The sequence below is a fragment of the Euprymna scolopes genome, chromosome 6 (genome assembly GCF_053919585.1).
Source record: "Euprymna scolopes isolate OS-2025 chromosome 6, ASM5391958v1, whole genome shotgun sequence".
Lineage (NCBI taxonomy): Eukaryota > Metazoa > Mollusca > Cephalopoda > Sepiida > Sepiolidae > Euprymna > Euprymna scolopes.
In genome coordinates, this window is record NC_136487.1 from 149,977,713 (window position 1) to 149,993,904 (window position 16,192).

The 16,192-nt window shown below is 34.6% G+C and overlaps 1 pseudogene; it reads right to left on the bottom strand.

Moving 5' to 3' along the window:
- Positions 1 to 205: 205 nt before the first annotated feature.
- LOC145278361 (5S ribosomal RNA) lies at positions 206 to 324 on the bottom strand (annotated as a pseudogene).
- Positions 325 to 16,192: the final 15,868 nt, after the last annotated feature.

Consider the following 16,192-nt stretch of genomic DNA (forward strand, 5'->3'; position numbering starts at 1 on the left):
GTAATTACTGAGGATACAAAAATAATTTAAAAACTGTAACTACTCAGCACTAACCCTATTCAGGTTTAACCGGCTTCCCCCGAAGGAGGAAGTTTCATGGGAGTATGAAATTCACAAGTGGTCCCCAGTCACATGTATATCCCTGTCAGGGGAGATGACGACGTTAGGTTTTCGCAATTCTTGCAGGGATGTGTCGAAGTCCTCCGACATACAGCGCCTGGAATTTCCAAATTGGTCACCCATTTTAGTAATGACCAGGCTCAACGTTGCTTAACTTCAGTGATCTGACGGGAACCGGTGTGTCAACGTGACTATGCCGTATTTCAAATGATTTCAAATGATTCTAATAAAAAAAAAGATATATATATATGGCAACTGGTGTAATTTCAGAATTCTCTTTTTCCTTTATTAGTTTATTAGTTGCCGTACATATATCTATATCATTATTTCTCATAGAGAATAGAGATGAATCCATACAATTCCCAAAGTGTATTAGAGAAAGCATTTTCTTTTTTCTTTTTCTCTTTTTTTTTTACAGAAGTTTCGTTATATCCCACAATTGTCACTCTTCTAATTATTGATCAAGATCAACAATGCTTAACTTATACGGCCCCGCAAAAATCGATGGTTCAGAGTCATAAATCTTAATACTGGCTTTCCGTGTAAGACGAAAGGACAACTTTTAGAACGATAGAACTAACGATCAAAGGGAGCTAACTCCTTTTCTGTTTCAAGCGGTTTCCTCTCCCTTTTTAACTCTGCTATGTGTGTTATCTCGTGGAGATGCGAGAACGGGAGTGAGACAGGTGCTAGTGAGTGCGATAAAAAATGACTTTGAATCCGTGTAAATGAAGATAGAGAAATATAATTTTGTCTATGATAGTTGTGACACACAAACTCAAGTAATATCGGACTAAGACTGATGGGTGTAATTTGTATCATGTGTTGCCTTCTTGTAAATAAAATGTTTACGTCAAGTCAACTGTGAGTATCTTCATTTCTTCCACTACTTTCTGTCATTCATAGTCCACACACATACACGCACATACCTGTCTTCTGGCATAATCTTCTGCACGACATTAATAGGCATTAATAGTTATGATATGCCGACATCCGCGTCGATGGTACAGGGTGATAGGTCTTTATATAGGCTCTCTGTGTAAGACGAAAGGATAACTTTGACTCAGTATTACGAAAATAAATTTATATAATTCTATGCTTGTGTACTTAAGTCTGTTTTTTTTGGGGGGGGGTACGTTTTGATTAACTGTGCGAGATAATGTGTCAGCCGTGGACTGTTTACACGAAAGACTACTAGAGTTAAGTAAATAAATGTTAGCAGAAAGATGGCTTTGCGTTTTTTTAACTAGGGGTTCACCGCTAATGGCTATTCGAGGATAAAGGTTAATGAGTGTCAGAGTGTGAGATAACGCGAAAATCATCGATAACAGTGGAACTTACGTAGGATTTAATTGTTTTAGAGGACGACTAAACAAGAACTTATTTATATTAGACTTGAAAAATCTAAACGATTATGTTTTAGTTAGCTGGAAAGCATCCCTAATCAAAAAACTTTGTCATCTGGGTCGTAACATTCCACGACCGGCATATTTCATTTTTTTTCTTAACATGATACATAATCGGGAATAAATTCCAAGTTAGAACCCCTTCGAGGTGCGTATCGTAATCATCTCTTTATTCCTATCAGTTCAACGTTTTAAGGCTACGATAGGACACTTTAATGGCAATTTTAATCATCTCTAAAGGAGACTCTGTCATCACGGATTTCTGTCAATCGGTCTTTTGTTTTGTCACACTTGTGTTTAAAATAGCATTTCTATTGAGCTGATAAGTTTCCGTTTGAAATAATATTTTTATTGATTTGTAGAGATTTAATTTGAAATAGTATTTTGTTGATTTGTAGAGATTAAGTTTGAAATAATATTTTGTTTTGATCAGTAAAGATTAAGTCTGAAGTAATATTTCTTTTGATCTCTAGAGATTGAGTTTGAATTGTGTTTCTGTTAATGTGTAGAGATTAAATTTGAAATTGTATTTCGGTTGTCTACAGATGCAGATATTAAGTTTGAAATAGTGTTTCTGTTGATCTGTAGATTTAATATCTACAGATCAACAGAAACACTAAAATAGTATTTCTGTTGATTTGTAGATATTAAGCTTGAAACAGTATTTTTTGATCTGTAGAGATTAAGTTTAAAATAGTATTTTTGTTCATCTGTAGGGATTAAATTTCAAATAGCATTTTTGTTGATCTATAAGATTAAGTTTGAAATACAGGGTGACCCAAAAAAACGGGCCCAACTCTAATTAGCCCCGTTTCTTAGTATTTTGTCGGAATGAAATCAAACTTTGGTCATAACTAGTTTATCATATTCAAAACATAATATTAAAACACCGGGGTATTTGGCCTTTTTTCTCCGTTCTACAGCATATGTTCTAGATAGCCTCCATTTAGCTCCGTGCATTTATTGAGGCTCAGCACGAAGTTGTCCATGACGTTCTTCCAGACCGAATTGGTAATGGCTCTCATCTCCTCCCTGATGGCTTCCTTGAGTTCCGTGATGATTCTGGGTTTCTCTGCGTAGACTCTATCCTTAAGATAGCACCAAAGAAAATAATCTGGGGGGTTTAGGTCCGGGCTATGGGGTGACCACTCAAAATCAGTCTTGAGACTGATCACTCGGCCTCCAAAGTTCTCTTTCAGCCAATCTCGGGACAGGTTTGAGGTGTGAGAACTTGCTCCGTCCTGCTGGAACCCAAACTTGCTCATGAGCGACGGGTAGATGGTCTGGAGCTCACTCTTGAAGGTTTTGAGGACCTCCACATACCGCTCCTTGGTGACTGTCACTGCTGCGCAGGATTTTTCGATGAAGATTGATCCGATGATGCCTCTGGCCGAGATTACAGCCATCACCGTGCACTTAGGAGAGTTTAGGGGCTTGGTGGCTACTTCATTGGGTCTGGAGGATACCCAGAAGACATTTGTTTTGGAGTTTGCCTTTCCATCAAGATGGAAATGGGCTTCATCTGAGGTCCAAAGGCGATTAAGGAAACTTGGCGTCTCCTCGATCTTCTCGAGCATCTTGGCTGCTATAGCCCTCCTCTGCTTCTTGTCTGAGGCTGTAAGGGTCTGCAGCGTCTGTATTCTGTATGGGTAAGCCCTGATATCGTTCACCAGCACTCTCCTGCAAGTCTCACGGGACATACCTAGGGACTGACTTCGCTTACGCACAGAGCGTTTCGGACTCTGCTGGAGAGACTCTCTCACTTTGTCGACCAGCTCGGCTGTTCGCTTCTTGGGACGTCCCGAGTGGCTTGGGCGGTTCTCTCTGGCAGCATTGAGGTTCTCCACGACCCCATACTTATCGAAGTGGTCCACGCAGTTCTGAATTCTGCTTTTGGATGGAGCCTTTTCACATTCAAACTGACGCATGAAACTGTCCTGGGTTTTCTTAAACGAGCCTGTCTTGTAGTAAAATTTAACACAGTGTATTCTTTGTCTCAGCTCCCACTGGGAGTCTTGGTGTACTCATGGTCGTTTATTCTGCCATGTCCTGTAAAATAAGGGCAATTGGTGAATAAATAATGGAGATATCACATAAAGTGTACACAGGGCCCATTATTTTTTTTCTGGGAGGGTCACCCTGCGATATTTCTGTTATTCTATTTTACTACGGTCTAAAATAACATTTCCGTTATCTGTTGCAATGATCCATCAATCAATTAACAGTATTTGGGTATATTAAATAATATGGGTTCGAAAAATAAGATAAATAGAAGTAATGATTTAATAGATATTGATTTTCAACGTTAAATAGCTAAAAAGGGTTGATAAGCTGAAAAATAAAATGTTTAAATAAAAGATCTGGTCTGCCGTTCATTCTCCAAGCAGGTTGAGCTGACTTCATCTAAAGGAAGCAGTTTCCAAGAAATATTAAATTCACAAGCTGCTCTCAGTCGCAAGATTGAATAGGAATAACTTCGTTATGTTTTTTATTTGTTTTGTTTCATTTTTATTTTTATTTATTTATTTTTATTTATTTGTTTATTTATTTATTTTTGGCAAGGATGTATAGTCATCTTCCAACATCCATCACCTGAAATTTTAAAGGGATTACTTATCTCAAACTGATTGCGTTCAACGTTGCTTAACCAGTGATCTAACGTGAACCAGTGTATCCACGTGATAATGTCGTTCACAATTGAAAAGGTGTGTAAATATTTTTGAATACTAAATCTTAAACACGTTTCGCTCCTTTAAAAAAAGAGGAGGGTTGTGTTTATCATCTACAACTTCTCAACAAAAGTAAAGAAATGACACACGACAATTAAAAACGATTATAATCTGGTTATCTCAAAGCATGCCTATGCTTGCTAGAAGCGACAGTTGAACCATTCAATATTGAATACTTCTTTTCTGCCGCGATTATTGTCTCAGCCGCGACACTTCTTATCTGATACATCAACAACGGCAAATCAGCTTAGCCGTCAAATACTGGCATTTCATCTGTACTTTGTCAACGATAGGTTTTAATGCGATCGTCTCCGTAATTTGTAGGTTAACTTATTACTGACTAAAACAAAATTTAAGTTAATAAGAGCTGAACGTTGAACAATAAACGTCTTCGCAGCCGTTGGGAACGCTTGCGTTAGAAATAGTCTTTTCGTTGCTCGGTAATTATGTGCAACCCACGTGCTAACCTGCTCTATAACAAACACCAAACCCTAACGTCGTTTCAGTGGTGTTCTCTCTTCTTATTCTTCTCTTCTGGCTGTGTCGTAGTTCCTCATATTGGTGACTGCCGAGGGGACGCGCATGGGTTTGCAAGTATAAAAATTAAGATATCACAAAAAGAAAACATTTAACTCACACCTCACACGTTCTGAGGATACCAATGGGGTTCTGGATACGGATGTGATACTATCGTAGGAAACCACCCTCTAAGCTCTAACGTCAATATCTACGTCTTCTCTCGAGGCTGTGTTCGTCGATTGATGTTAGCTCACACCAATTTGTTCCAAGCCACAATCTGCGTTCAATTGTGCTCAACTGGAAACTATCGTCAACCGTCGCAAAACTCAAGACGGTCCGTAAATTGTCCTTATTGTAAACTGTCGCAAAACTCATCGTCACTCCAAAAACTACCCGTTAACTAATTCTAAATATATCTACATTTATGTCTGGTCTTTTGTCCCCCAAACCTTGATTGACAATCCTATTTTAGGTCCGTTTGTGTACCTTGGCGAACAACTTCTTATACTTTTGTTCTTCTGATAAACTTATTTTCTATTTCATTTTCTCGTTTTTTTTTTTAATTCATAACGTTGATAGTATCACAATAATGACACGATTAAAATAGCATAGTTAAAAATGGCGCTGGTATAAACAGTAAAAGTAGATAAATAGGTAAAATGGATCTAGGCAAGAACAGTGATTTGGTACATGTTTCTCAGACAACCACAATCGTACTCATCAAGAGATAACCGTAACCTAATTAAATGTAGTTATATATTAGTTATAATATATTATAAGCTGCTGACTCTATAAGCAAGGAGCATGCGTGATAAATGAACACAGGACTGAATTTACAAACTTGAGGATTCGAGTTAAATTTAGAGTAATTGTTCAGGTTAAGATTAATAATTAAGGTTAGGGTTAGGATTAGGTTTATTTTTTCTATAATCTATACTTCTCTTAGTCTATCTGTTTGTTTGACCGTTACATTTTTTTTTTAATTTTAACTAGCATTTTTGTTAATCTGGTGAGCTTAAGCTTGCAACTTTGTAGGTTTATTTTGCATGGTTTAGTTTGAAACATTCTTTGACATAGTATTTCTGTTGATATATTGTGCTTAATTCTGAGATAGGATTAAGTCTGAAATTATATATTTGTTGATCTATTGCACTTAAGTTTGAAATTGCATTTTCTTGATCTGTTGAGCTTAGGTGAGAAATAAAATTTTGTTAGTCTATTTAAGTTTGAAATTGCATTTTCTTGATCTGTTGAGCTTAGGTAAGAAATAAAATTTTGTTAGTCTATTTAAGTTTGAAATTGCATTTTGGGGCTTAAGTTTTTTATTGCATTTTTGTTAAGTTTAAATTTAAAATACCATTATTTGATCTGGTGGGTTTTTTTTTAATTACTTTCTATTGATCTAAGCTCAAGTTTGAATTTTTGTTGATCTTCTGAGATTAAGTTTGAAATTGTATTTTATTAACTATATAGCTTAAGTATAAAATACAATTTTTGTTGATCTGTTGAGCTTGATTTTAAAATCGCATTTCTGTTGATCTGTTGAGCGTAATACCGATGGGGCTGCCCAGGCATTTTTCGTACTCTTCCTCTAGAGCGCTAGCTTTTCAACTCTCACCTTCCGACTCTTGTATCACATTATCCCACCGCGAGGAGAGAGATAAATAGCTCCACGCTTTAAGTTGAAATCGTATTTTCATCGCAAAGCGCATAGATTGAATGGACGTATCTTAAGAGTATCTTTCTCTTGTTATAAGATTTAACGCATCGTCCTTCGACGACCGACTTAAAATACTGTCACTAACCGGAAGCAGGTTCGGTTGTCAATAGTGCGACGTCTCCTATCGTCGCTTCGCCACTGTTAATACATTTTGATGCTTTCCAACCAACGTCGACCCCGGCCATCGCTTGTTATCGCGTATTCGTTTTTTTTTTATTTAGCTAACAGATTAATCTGTCATGTGAATGTGTTTCTTATCCCACAAAAGGATTAAGTGTTGGTTCTTAGCTTGTGTCGATCTTAAGCCGACGACTTGTGTTATCCAACGCCGTTTAAATACAAATGGCCACTCGACGACCGGAAGTCCGCCATAAACACACGCCATGATAAAACTCATGTACAGACTTATTCTCGCTTAAAATAACACAACTGATAAAACAGACTCATATGATTTAGAAATAAAGAAGTTAACAAAAAATGTGTCCCTATTTACTTTCCCTTACCCCCACAAGGGCAGGGTCAGACACCAGGTCGGTTTTTGATCTGAGAAAAATCCTGTGTCGATTTTATTTTTGAATATTTTTTTCTGACATTTAATGATAAAGGATAAATTTATGTGAAAATGTTAGCCATGATATATTACTCTTCCTAATTAGAATAGAGTTCTCTCGGTAATCAGTAATGTAAATGGATGCACACAAAAAAACAAGAATTTTTTACTTTCATACTGAGTTAAGTAAAGTGTGGAAAAGATTGTTGTCTAGTGTGTAACCGGCCGGGTTCAAATCTATTTGAAACACACGCCATGTTTATTCACACTCCAAAACCATAATATGGTAAAACATATATATATATATATATATATATATATATATATAATATAATATAAAGCTGAATGTGTGTGTTTGTGTGTGTGTGTGTGTGTGTGTGTGTGTGTGTGTGTGTGTGTGTGTGTGTGTGTGTGTGTGTGTGTGTGTGGTCACGAATAGGCTCCTATATGGTTGACTATTTAAAAAAAACTGATTACATATAATGATAGAATATGTATCGAGACACAGGAATGGGTATGTTTGATCTGGTAGAACGGTGGTTCATTAAAATTGTGGGGTCTGCCTTCGCGCCTGGTCCACAAAGTATGGAAATAAAAAAATTAAAAATTTGAAAAAACGTTTACAAGTGTTTTTTTTTATATATGTACATAAGAATACTTTGATAAGTATATTTTAACTTAAATAGGGATGGTATAATAATAATGGCCTCCATAGAATGGAAATAGGCACAAACTTTAGTAAAGACTTTTCATATCTATCTGCGTAAGAATACTTTGATAATTATGTTTCAGTTTGAAGAAATATGGTATAATAAAATTATGGGGTGTTCGTTCTCCATAGAATGGAAATATGTCACAAAGTTTAACAAGGTTTTTTTTTAATATAGATCAACAGAATATTGTGATAAGTGTTTCAGTGTGAACAGGTATGGTATAATAAATTATGGGGTTTATCTATTTTATTTTTACTTTCATCATATTTTGCTTTGGTTTTGATACCCCGAAATTCGAAGCTATCTCTTTCCAAGCCTTCCTTTTCATAGCCTATCATACTTTCATAAATCAGAGTCCATTTTCTGTCGGCTGTTTTTGAACCCAGTCAACGACGGGTACTTTTGCTAGTATATATATATATATATATATATATATATATATATATATATATATATTGTGCATTGTATATATATATATATATATATATATATATATATATATATATATATATATATATATATATATATATATATTGTGCATTGTGTTCTTACTTGCGTCAGTATGGTTAGATGGAAGATCTGTATTGTAATATTTCGGGAAAACTCACTTCTGACCGGATCTGGCAACAGTACTCTATTCTTGGATGTATTTGGTTCTCATCCGTTTTAAAATTACATCGAAATAAAAATCAGTACGGTGACTAAATGTCCGATGTATATTCGTTTACCGTGGTTGGGTTCATTAAGCTAGAGGTTTGCCAACCAGATTTGCTCCATAGTGGAAAGATGTTATTTTGCTTCAAATGTACGTGTTGTGTTCTTTACGAAACCGTAAATGATATCTACCCCATCCCCGCCATAATAATGACAATGCAATTTACACATTTAAATGTGGTTGCAGTGCTGACTACGTGGGTTGGACGTCGTTAAGACTTGATATTAGAATCCAACAGCACTTACCTAGTAAAATCAGGAATGGGACTTACCTACCCACAGACGTTCTTATTAATACATCCGGGTTTTCTATAGCTTAACATTTGCTTAAAAACCCGGCATGCGCTACGAACTTTAGCACTGACTCGTTCTCTGTTCTGATCAAGCTCATTCGAACTATCATCTGAAGATCTTGGAGGCTATTCACATCCCTTGAAGAAGTCTTCTCTCTGCAAGCAAAGGGAATGTCTGTTAGGTTGTAACGTGATCAGTCTCTGGGTGATATTATACGTTTCAGTATTTTAGACATATAGTGTATCTCGTTTTCCCCCCATTTTTTAATATACCATATGGCTATTTTTTTTTACGTATCGCCTCCTATTTTATTTTAAACCTATCGTCTCCTATTTCACTCAATTTTATTAATAATATTTCAAAAGAAAGAAAAATAAGTAAATACTTCGATACAGTTCATGAAAACGAGGGTGAAACCGGTCAGCTGACCTCCTTCATTACATTGTTTTTTGTTTCCTTATTTTCCACCTTTCATCATGAACAAAATCATTATAACGGGTCTTTCTCTCATGATTGCAATATATATATATATATATATATATATATATATATATATATATATATATATATATATATAACACAATGAGAAGCTCTCTTTTTGAACCTTATGTCTGAATTTGTGTTAGTGGAGAGACGAGAAAAATTTCTTATTAAAAAATACATGGCGGATTCATTAAGTATCGGGTTAGATCCAAGACAAGAGTGGCAATTGGTTATAAAACTCAATAGAGTCCAAGCTATCAGAGCACACATGTGCTGAAAGGTTAAGCTTGTACGCTGATATCAGATATTTAAACAATGATAATGTTTTAATGCCTTTGTTTTTAATGGATGCATGTTTCTCTCTTTTCTCCCTCTCCTCCTTTCTTTCGTTCCTCTCTCTATTTTTATGCCTCTCTTTCTCTCACTTGCAAAGAAAGAAGAATTGTATTGAGGAGTTTCGCGGCGTACGTCGTTGAAGGAAGATGTATAGGAGTTTTGCGTCCGATCGCGCCAACCGGAATTTAAAATGCGCCTTAAATGTTAAAAAAAAATTATTTTATTTTTATTCAAAATATATATATATATATATATATATATATGCCTTGCCGCTTACTTTTTTATAAGCGTTCAATTCGAACTCAACGTTCCCTTCATCCAACGCCGATAAAATCCTGCTAGTAATGAAGCCGACGAAAAAATACCAGAGACACACAGCAGATATAGACGACGTCAAATCAACCGCTTAGTATAAAAATATGTACCTATTGTTATCGAATCTAACACCCGGGGAGCTGATTGCCCTGCCAGGACAACAAAAGAGCTCGATAAACATCAACACAACAAACTAAGTAATCGTTCCCGGCAAACGATAGTGTTACACACACACACACACACACACACACACACACACACATATATATATATATATATATATATATATATATATATATATATATATATATAATTAAATAATAGACGTTTTTTGTCTATTGATTCTATTTTTGATCCTTTTCAACTGCTGAGTACTTTCCAATTTTTCTTGCTTCATCGTCAGGGATAGATTAATCTAACTGGTTTTGAATAATTTCCGAATCCAGAAAGATTGGCAAGTACTCGGAAGTTGGAAAGGATCAAAGATAGAATTAATAGAAAAAAGAAACGTCTATTTTATTTAAGGAAATATGCCCAAGAGAAAAAAAATGTTATATATATATATATATATATATATATATATATATATATATATATATATATATACTAGTAGGTTCGAGAAAAAAACCCGTCCAGCTGACACCAGTGTCAATAATTTTCCCCGCTCTTTATCCGTGCCTAAATCAAAATGTAGATTCCATGAACAAAGCTTCTTTCCGTTTGCCTGTTTCCCACCTAACTACAACTTTGATGTTTTCAAGTCCAACATAAACAAATTCCTGCTAAACTGCCCCCTTAAGTAATCCAATTTATCAAATCTCCATTACTAACGGTTACTATGATATTATCCCATTGATTACTGTACACGCAATAACCCTTATCCCCGAGTGGCCCCCGGGACTTGATAAGTTGTGACTACCATGTACAAAAAATATATAAAATGCATATTGTAATTAAATGAAAATCCGTAGTTGGTTATTCATACGGCTATGACAAGAGCATATTGTTTTCATTGTTTTGTTTCTCGAGTATATATCTGACACAGTTAGACACAGTTAATCAGTCGAGAACCACATCGGTCTATATAAAAACATATAAGATATTAACTAATATCTATTCGAGAGTCAAAATAGTGACACGAATATTCTCTTGTCATAGCCCTAGTTATTAAAAAGAAAATCATAGAGAAACATATTTTTAAAATGCAACTTTTCTATCGCTTAAGGTAAAGAAACTAATTCGAGAAGAACTGATCATTATTTATATGCAATTTTTCATTATTATCATAACACTATATTACTTTTTTTTTATTTTTGCTGCGCCCCTTCTCTTCTTTCGTCTTTTAATATAATCGTGAGAATATCAAATGTTTGAGAACTATCTAAAGTAGTGTTTTATGCATATAGTTTTAACTTCATTAAACTCGGATACAGTTTAGGTTTTAAAGGGGTTTCTCTCTCAATGGGGCGCTTAGTAGTAGCAGCACTTAAAAGGTTATGTAGAGCTTCGGAATCACTTCCATTGTCTTCCCCAAATAATTATATACATATACTAATGATTATTATATTGTCCAATTTCTACTGTACACTATTTAACCCTTATCCTTGAGTGGCCTGTTGGCCTTGATAATGAGTTGATACCTATGAAAAAAAGAAAGAAAAAGTCCAATGTGAACAAGTTCTAATTGAATCGTCCCCCTAAGTAATCCAAGTTTCAAAATTCCCACTGTTTACTATGCTTAAATCACTGACTAATGTATACCTATTAACCCTTATCCTCGAGTGGCCTCTGGGCCTTGATAAGTGGTGACACCCTTGTAAAAAAAAAAAAAAGATATAAATGTTAGCAAAATAAAATATATTTGTATGTTTTAAAGAAGTTAATGTTCAGACCCTATAGTTCTTTTAGATTAGACGAGCATTAGAAATTCGGAACCACTTCTATTGTCCCCCTTATAAAATTTTAAACATATTTGAATTTTATTTAAAATAAAATACTAGCGGAGGGAGGCGTCCGGCTTTGCAAGGGCGTAAAATACGCTTAAATATGATATTTTAATTTGTCCAGATTTCGTATATATTATTATAGAGTCTTGATTTCAAAAGTGTTTAGCATCCAAAGCTGGTGACGTTACCCACATGACACGCATATAAACCAATTAAAAATTATAAATTATAAATAAACTAAGATGTTTAATGAGTTTTTCAATTTTTAACCATTTTTGACCCCTTAAAAATAATTTTAACCGGCTAAAGAGAACAGGCTGTAAAAATCCAATCATTTATAGCCCTTAGCACCACTTTGCGACTTTTAGTTTCGGGGGAGAAAGACTTTTAAAATATGGATACAGACAGACAGACATATAGCCTTATTAGATATTAGATTATATATTTGAAGATAAGAGACTTTTCTCTCATAGTTCACTCCAGGGGTCGCATACAGATTCTGGAACACGTCCAGTGTCTTCGCCAGTTAATTTTATATAAATACACACTTTTAGATTTTATGTATGTTCCCTAAACTTTCTTTTTACAGGGAACACACAAACATCACATGCACACAGACAGTGAGTTTTGTATAGGCTGCAAATTGCTGAAATATTTGAGCAAAATGATAAAATATTTACGACGATAATATGATTAAAATATGATTCCTTGAGACATACGATCTATATTAAGTGTCGTTCAAGCTTAAAAAGGTAAAAACTCTGGTATACATTTGATGCCTGCGTTCAGTCTCCAGAAACAATGCACACCCCTGCATCTATAATTTTGAGGCAAGGGTTGCGCAATCTCCAACAACCCATCTCCTGAATCGGTGCTGTTGGGTCCAGTGGTAAAGGGAAGTCCAGGACTACTGGAAACAATGCTGAGTTAGCAGAGAGCATATACAGCACCTTGAAGTCCCAATTGGTCACCCATTTTAGTACTGACCAGGCTCAACTGTGCTTAACTTCGGCGATCTTACGGGAACCGGTGTGTCAATGTGATAAGGCTAGTATACATTAAGGAATAGTTAAAGATATTTTTAATATTTATTGTAGATATCAATTTTATTGCTTCACCATACTTGTGGGGAGCTGAGCAGCGATATGTCTGTTCACATTACATTTATACTTCTGTATTCCAGCAGAGTAAGGGAAGCAGGAAACAAGAGGGGAATTCCAAAGTCTAACAGTCCGAGGGGAGAAAAGAGAGTAGAAGACCTTTCTGCATCTAGAGATCTCAATAGTGAGGAGGTGGGATCTTGCTGCTTGTTTGTTTAATGTGATTACTTGCGTCGAGGGGTCACAAGTGCTTTGAATTCTTTAGCGCACATTCTATTAAAGTACTTTCAAAACAGAGATAGGATGCAACACTGCAGCAATGATGGAATCAAAGTCTAAGAGTCCGAGGGAAAAAATAGATTAGAAGGCATTCCTGCATCTAAAGATTGTATTGAGTATTTGCGTCGAGGGGGCACAAGTGCTGTGAGTTCATCAGCGCACGTTCTATTAAAGTACTTGCAATAAAGGCATAGGACGCAACATTGCAGTAATGCTGGAATCAAAGTAGTATATCTGAGTAGATCTCAAATTGTTTTAGAACGATTCGATAGTTTCAACCTGAACTTGTAATGAGCATGGTTAGGCGAAACGAATTTCTGATTTTATACGAATTTTTCGACTAAATTTATATAAAACAACAACATGCTTAAGCGCAGGGGTTGTCGTGTAAGAGATAACGTTTATGAAAAGACATAAACGTATATCTTCGTGATTACAGAATGAGAGATCGCATGTTTATTGGTTCATTTCAAGAGTTATTGGATGGGTTTTTACCAGGAAGTGCGTGTTCGTGGGGATATTTATTGTATAATTCTGGTGAGTGAGAGAGGATGGAGGAAGAGTAAAAAGACTTAATTAACGCTGAAGACCTTTTTAGCATGCGTGTAAATAACGAATGCGTGCACACGTACGCACGTATATATATATTATCTAGATCAATTAACAATGGCTCAAGACCTGTTTTTTTTTATCCAGAGACAAGAAAACAATTCATCTATAGTATATTTCTCTTTATTCGTCTGTCTGTCTGTCTGTCTGTCCGTTTCGCCTTTTCTCGAAACTACTGAACTGGCTGGAATTTTGTATGGACTTTTGTTGCGGTAAGATGTATTCATTTTAAATTTTTTAATAAAATTTATAAATGGTGCTTAAAGAGTTTCTGCCAATTTTATTAATAGCTGTTTAGGGAAATGTAATCTGCTTAAGAATTATATTATTTTACATTTTTTCATTTTCTTGCTCTCGGGCAAGGCCGGTCTCGTATCACACACACACACACACACACACACACACACACACACACACACACACACACACACACATATATATATATATATATGTATATATATAATTTAAAGGGGTTAGAACAGTAGTCTAAAGAGCAGAGTGTATTTTAATGTGATAGTAAAATTACTAATTTAATTAAAATACAAGAAAAGGACAGTGCTCGTTGTAATTCAGATATATAATGAGCTCGATAGCAAATATCCTAGAGCTACTTTAATGTTTAATAATGTGATTGATAATTTAAAATTCAAATTAGAATTAAAAATTAAAAAGCTGTTTCATAAGAAGGAACAACAACAACATCAATAATTTGTACGATCGTTTCGGAAACGATGTTTTTATTGTAATAGACATTAAGTCACGGACAATAATTTTGACATATAGTTTTTTTAAAACAAAGTCTCCTCATCAGCAAAAGTATTGGGTGTTTTTTTTATATGTAAAAGAAACCATAAATAAACCTAGCAATTTGTAAGTAAGGCAGATGTATCTTGAAAAAATTAAAATAAAAAGGAAAATATTTACTTGATAAGAAAAGTAATATGGGTTGAGAATAAAAAAGAATAGAATAAAATTATAAATCTGAATTTGGTTTAAATATAAGGTTATAATAATATGTTTTTAATAAAAGCAGTCATTTGGATGTTGATTGTAGCTTATATGTGTACGAAATATTGAATGCTGATGAGGAGAGTTTGTTTAAAAAAAACTATATGTCAAAATTATAGTCCGTGGCTTAATGACTATCACAATAAAAACATCGTTTCCGAAACGATCGTACAAATTATTGACTTTGTTGTTGTCCCTTCTTATGAAACAGATTTATAATTTTTAATTCTAATGTGAATTTTAAATTATCAATCACATTACAAATATATATATATATATATATATATATATATATATATATATATATATATATATTTATATATTTATATTATTTTTTATTACCGTTTTATCTGTTTGGCTACATATTTTTCCGATGTTGTTTACGATCCAACAGCTTCGTCAGGCCTCGCAGAAGTGGTTGTTAGCCATTAGAAAAAAAGGTGTTTTTAAGAGAAAAAAAAGAAATAAAAAGGGGAGAGGCGGGTGTTGACAATATTTCAGTTTTGAAGGTAAAAGATACATTCGATTGTATTGTGTATGGGGGTAGCACATTCAGGTAGGCGTGGGTGGAGATATATGGATATAGTAAGGGGTGGAGAGAGGATGATAAAGAGAAAAGTGAGCGGGTAAGGTGAGGATGGGAGGAAGTTTCAATATTTTGGTTTTAAATTTTAACTGGCTTTTGATTTTTCAGCAAGGTATATTAAACAGATGGGAGAGGGAGAGAGAGGGAGAACGAGAGGGAAAGAGAAGGAGAGAGAAGGGGAAGGGTTAGTGTAAATGTCATTTTTTTAAACGTACGATGTTCGTTTAAAGGTTTGTAGTTGCACGTCGGCTTGTTCCTTGCTGTTTATAATGGGTATATTTTATATTACATAGGTTAACGCACACATTCGCATACATACATATACATACATATGTACACTTCTAGGCAACCACAACAGACACATACGTAGACTCACATATATATATAAACAAACTAAATGCAGACATACATGGGTTGATAAGTAGACACACACACTTATACACAACTCTTATACATATATGTACACTCACAAAGATATATATGCACATATACACATATATATGCATATATACACACACACACGCCCACTTATATAAGTATATGTGGAGATAAGGTCTTAAGTAAGAGGTAGATGTACATACACACATACATACAAATACATATGCATCTACTCTTACACACGTATATGCAATTACATAAATATAGATATCAATAAGTGTTAAAAAATATAAGCACGTAGACACATATAGGCACACACATACAATCATATATATATATATATATATATATATATATATATATATACATATACATATATGCCTCTAT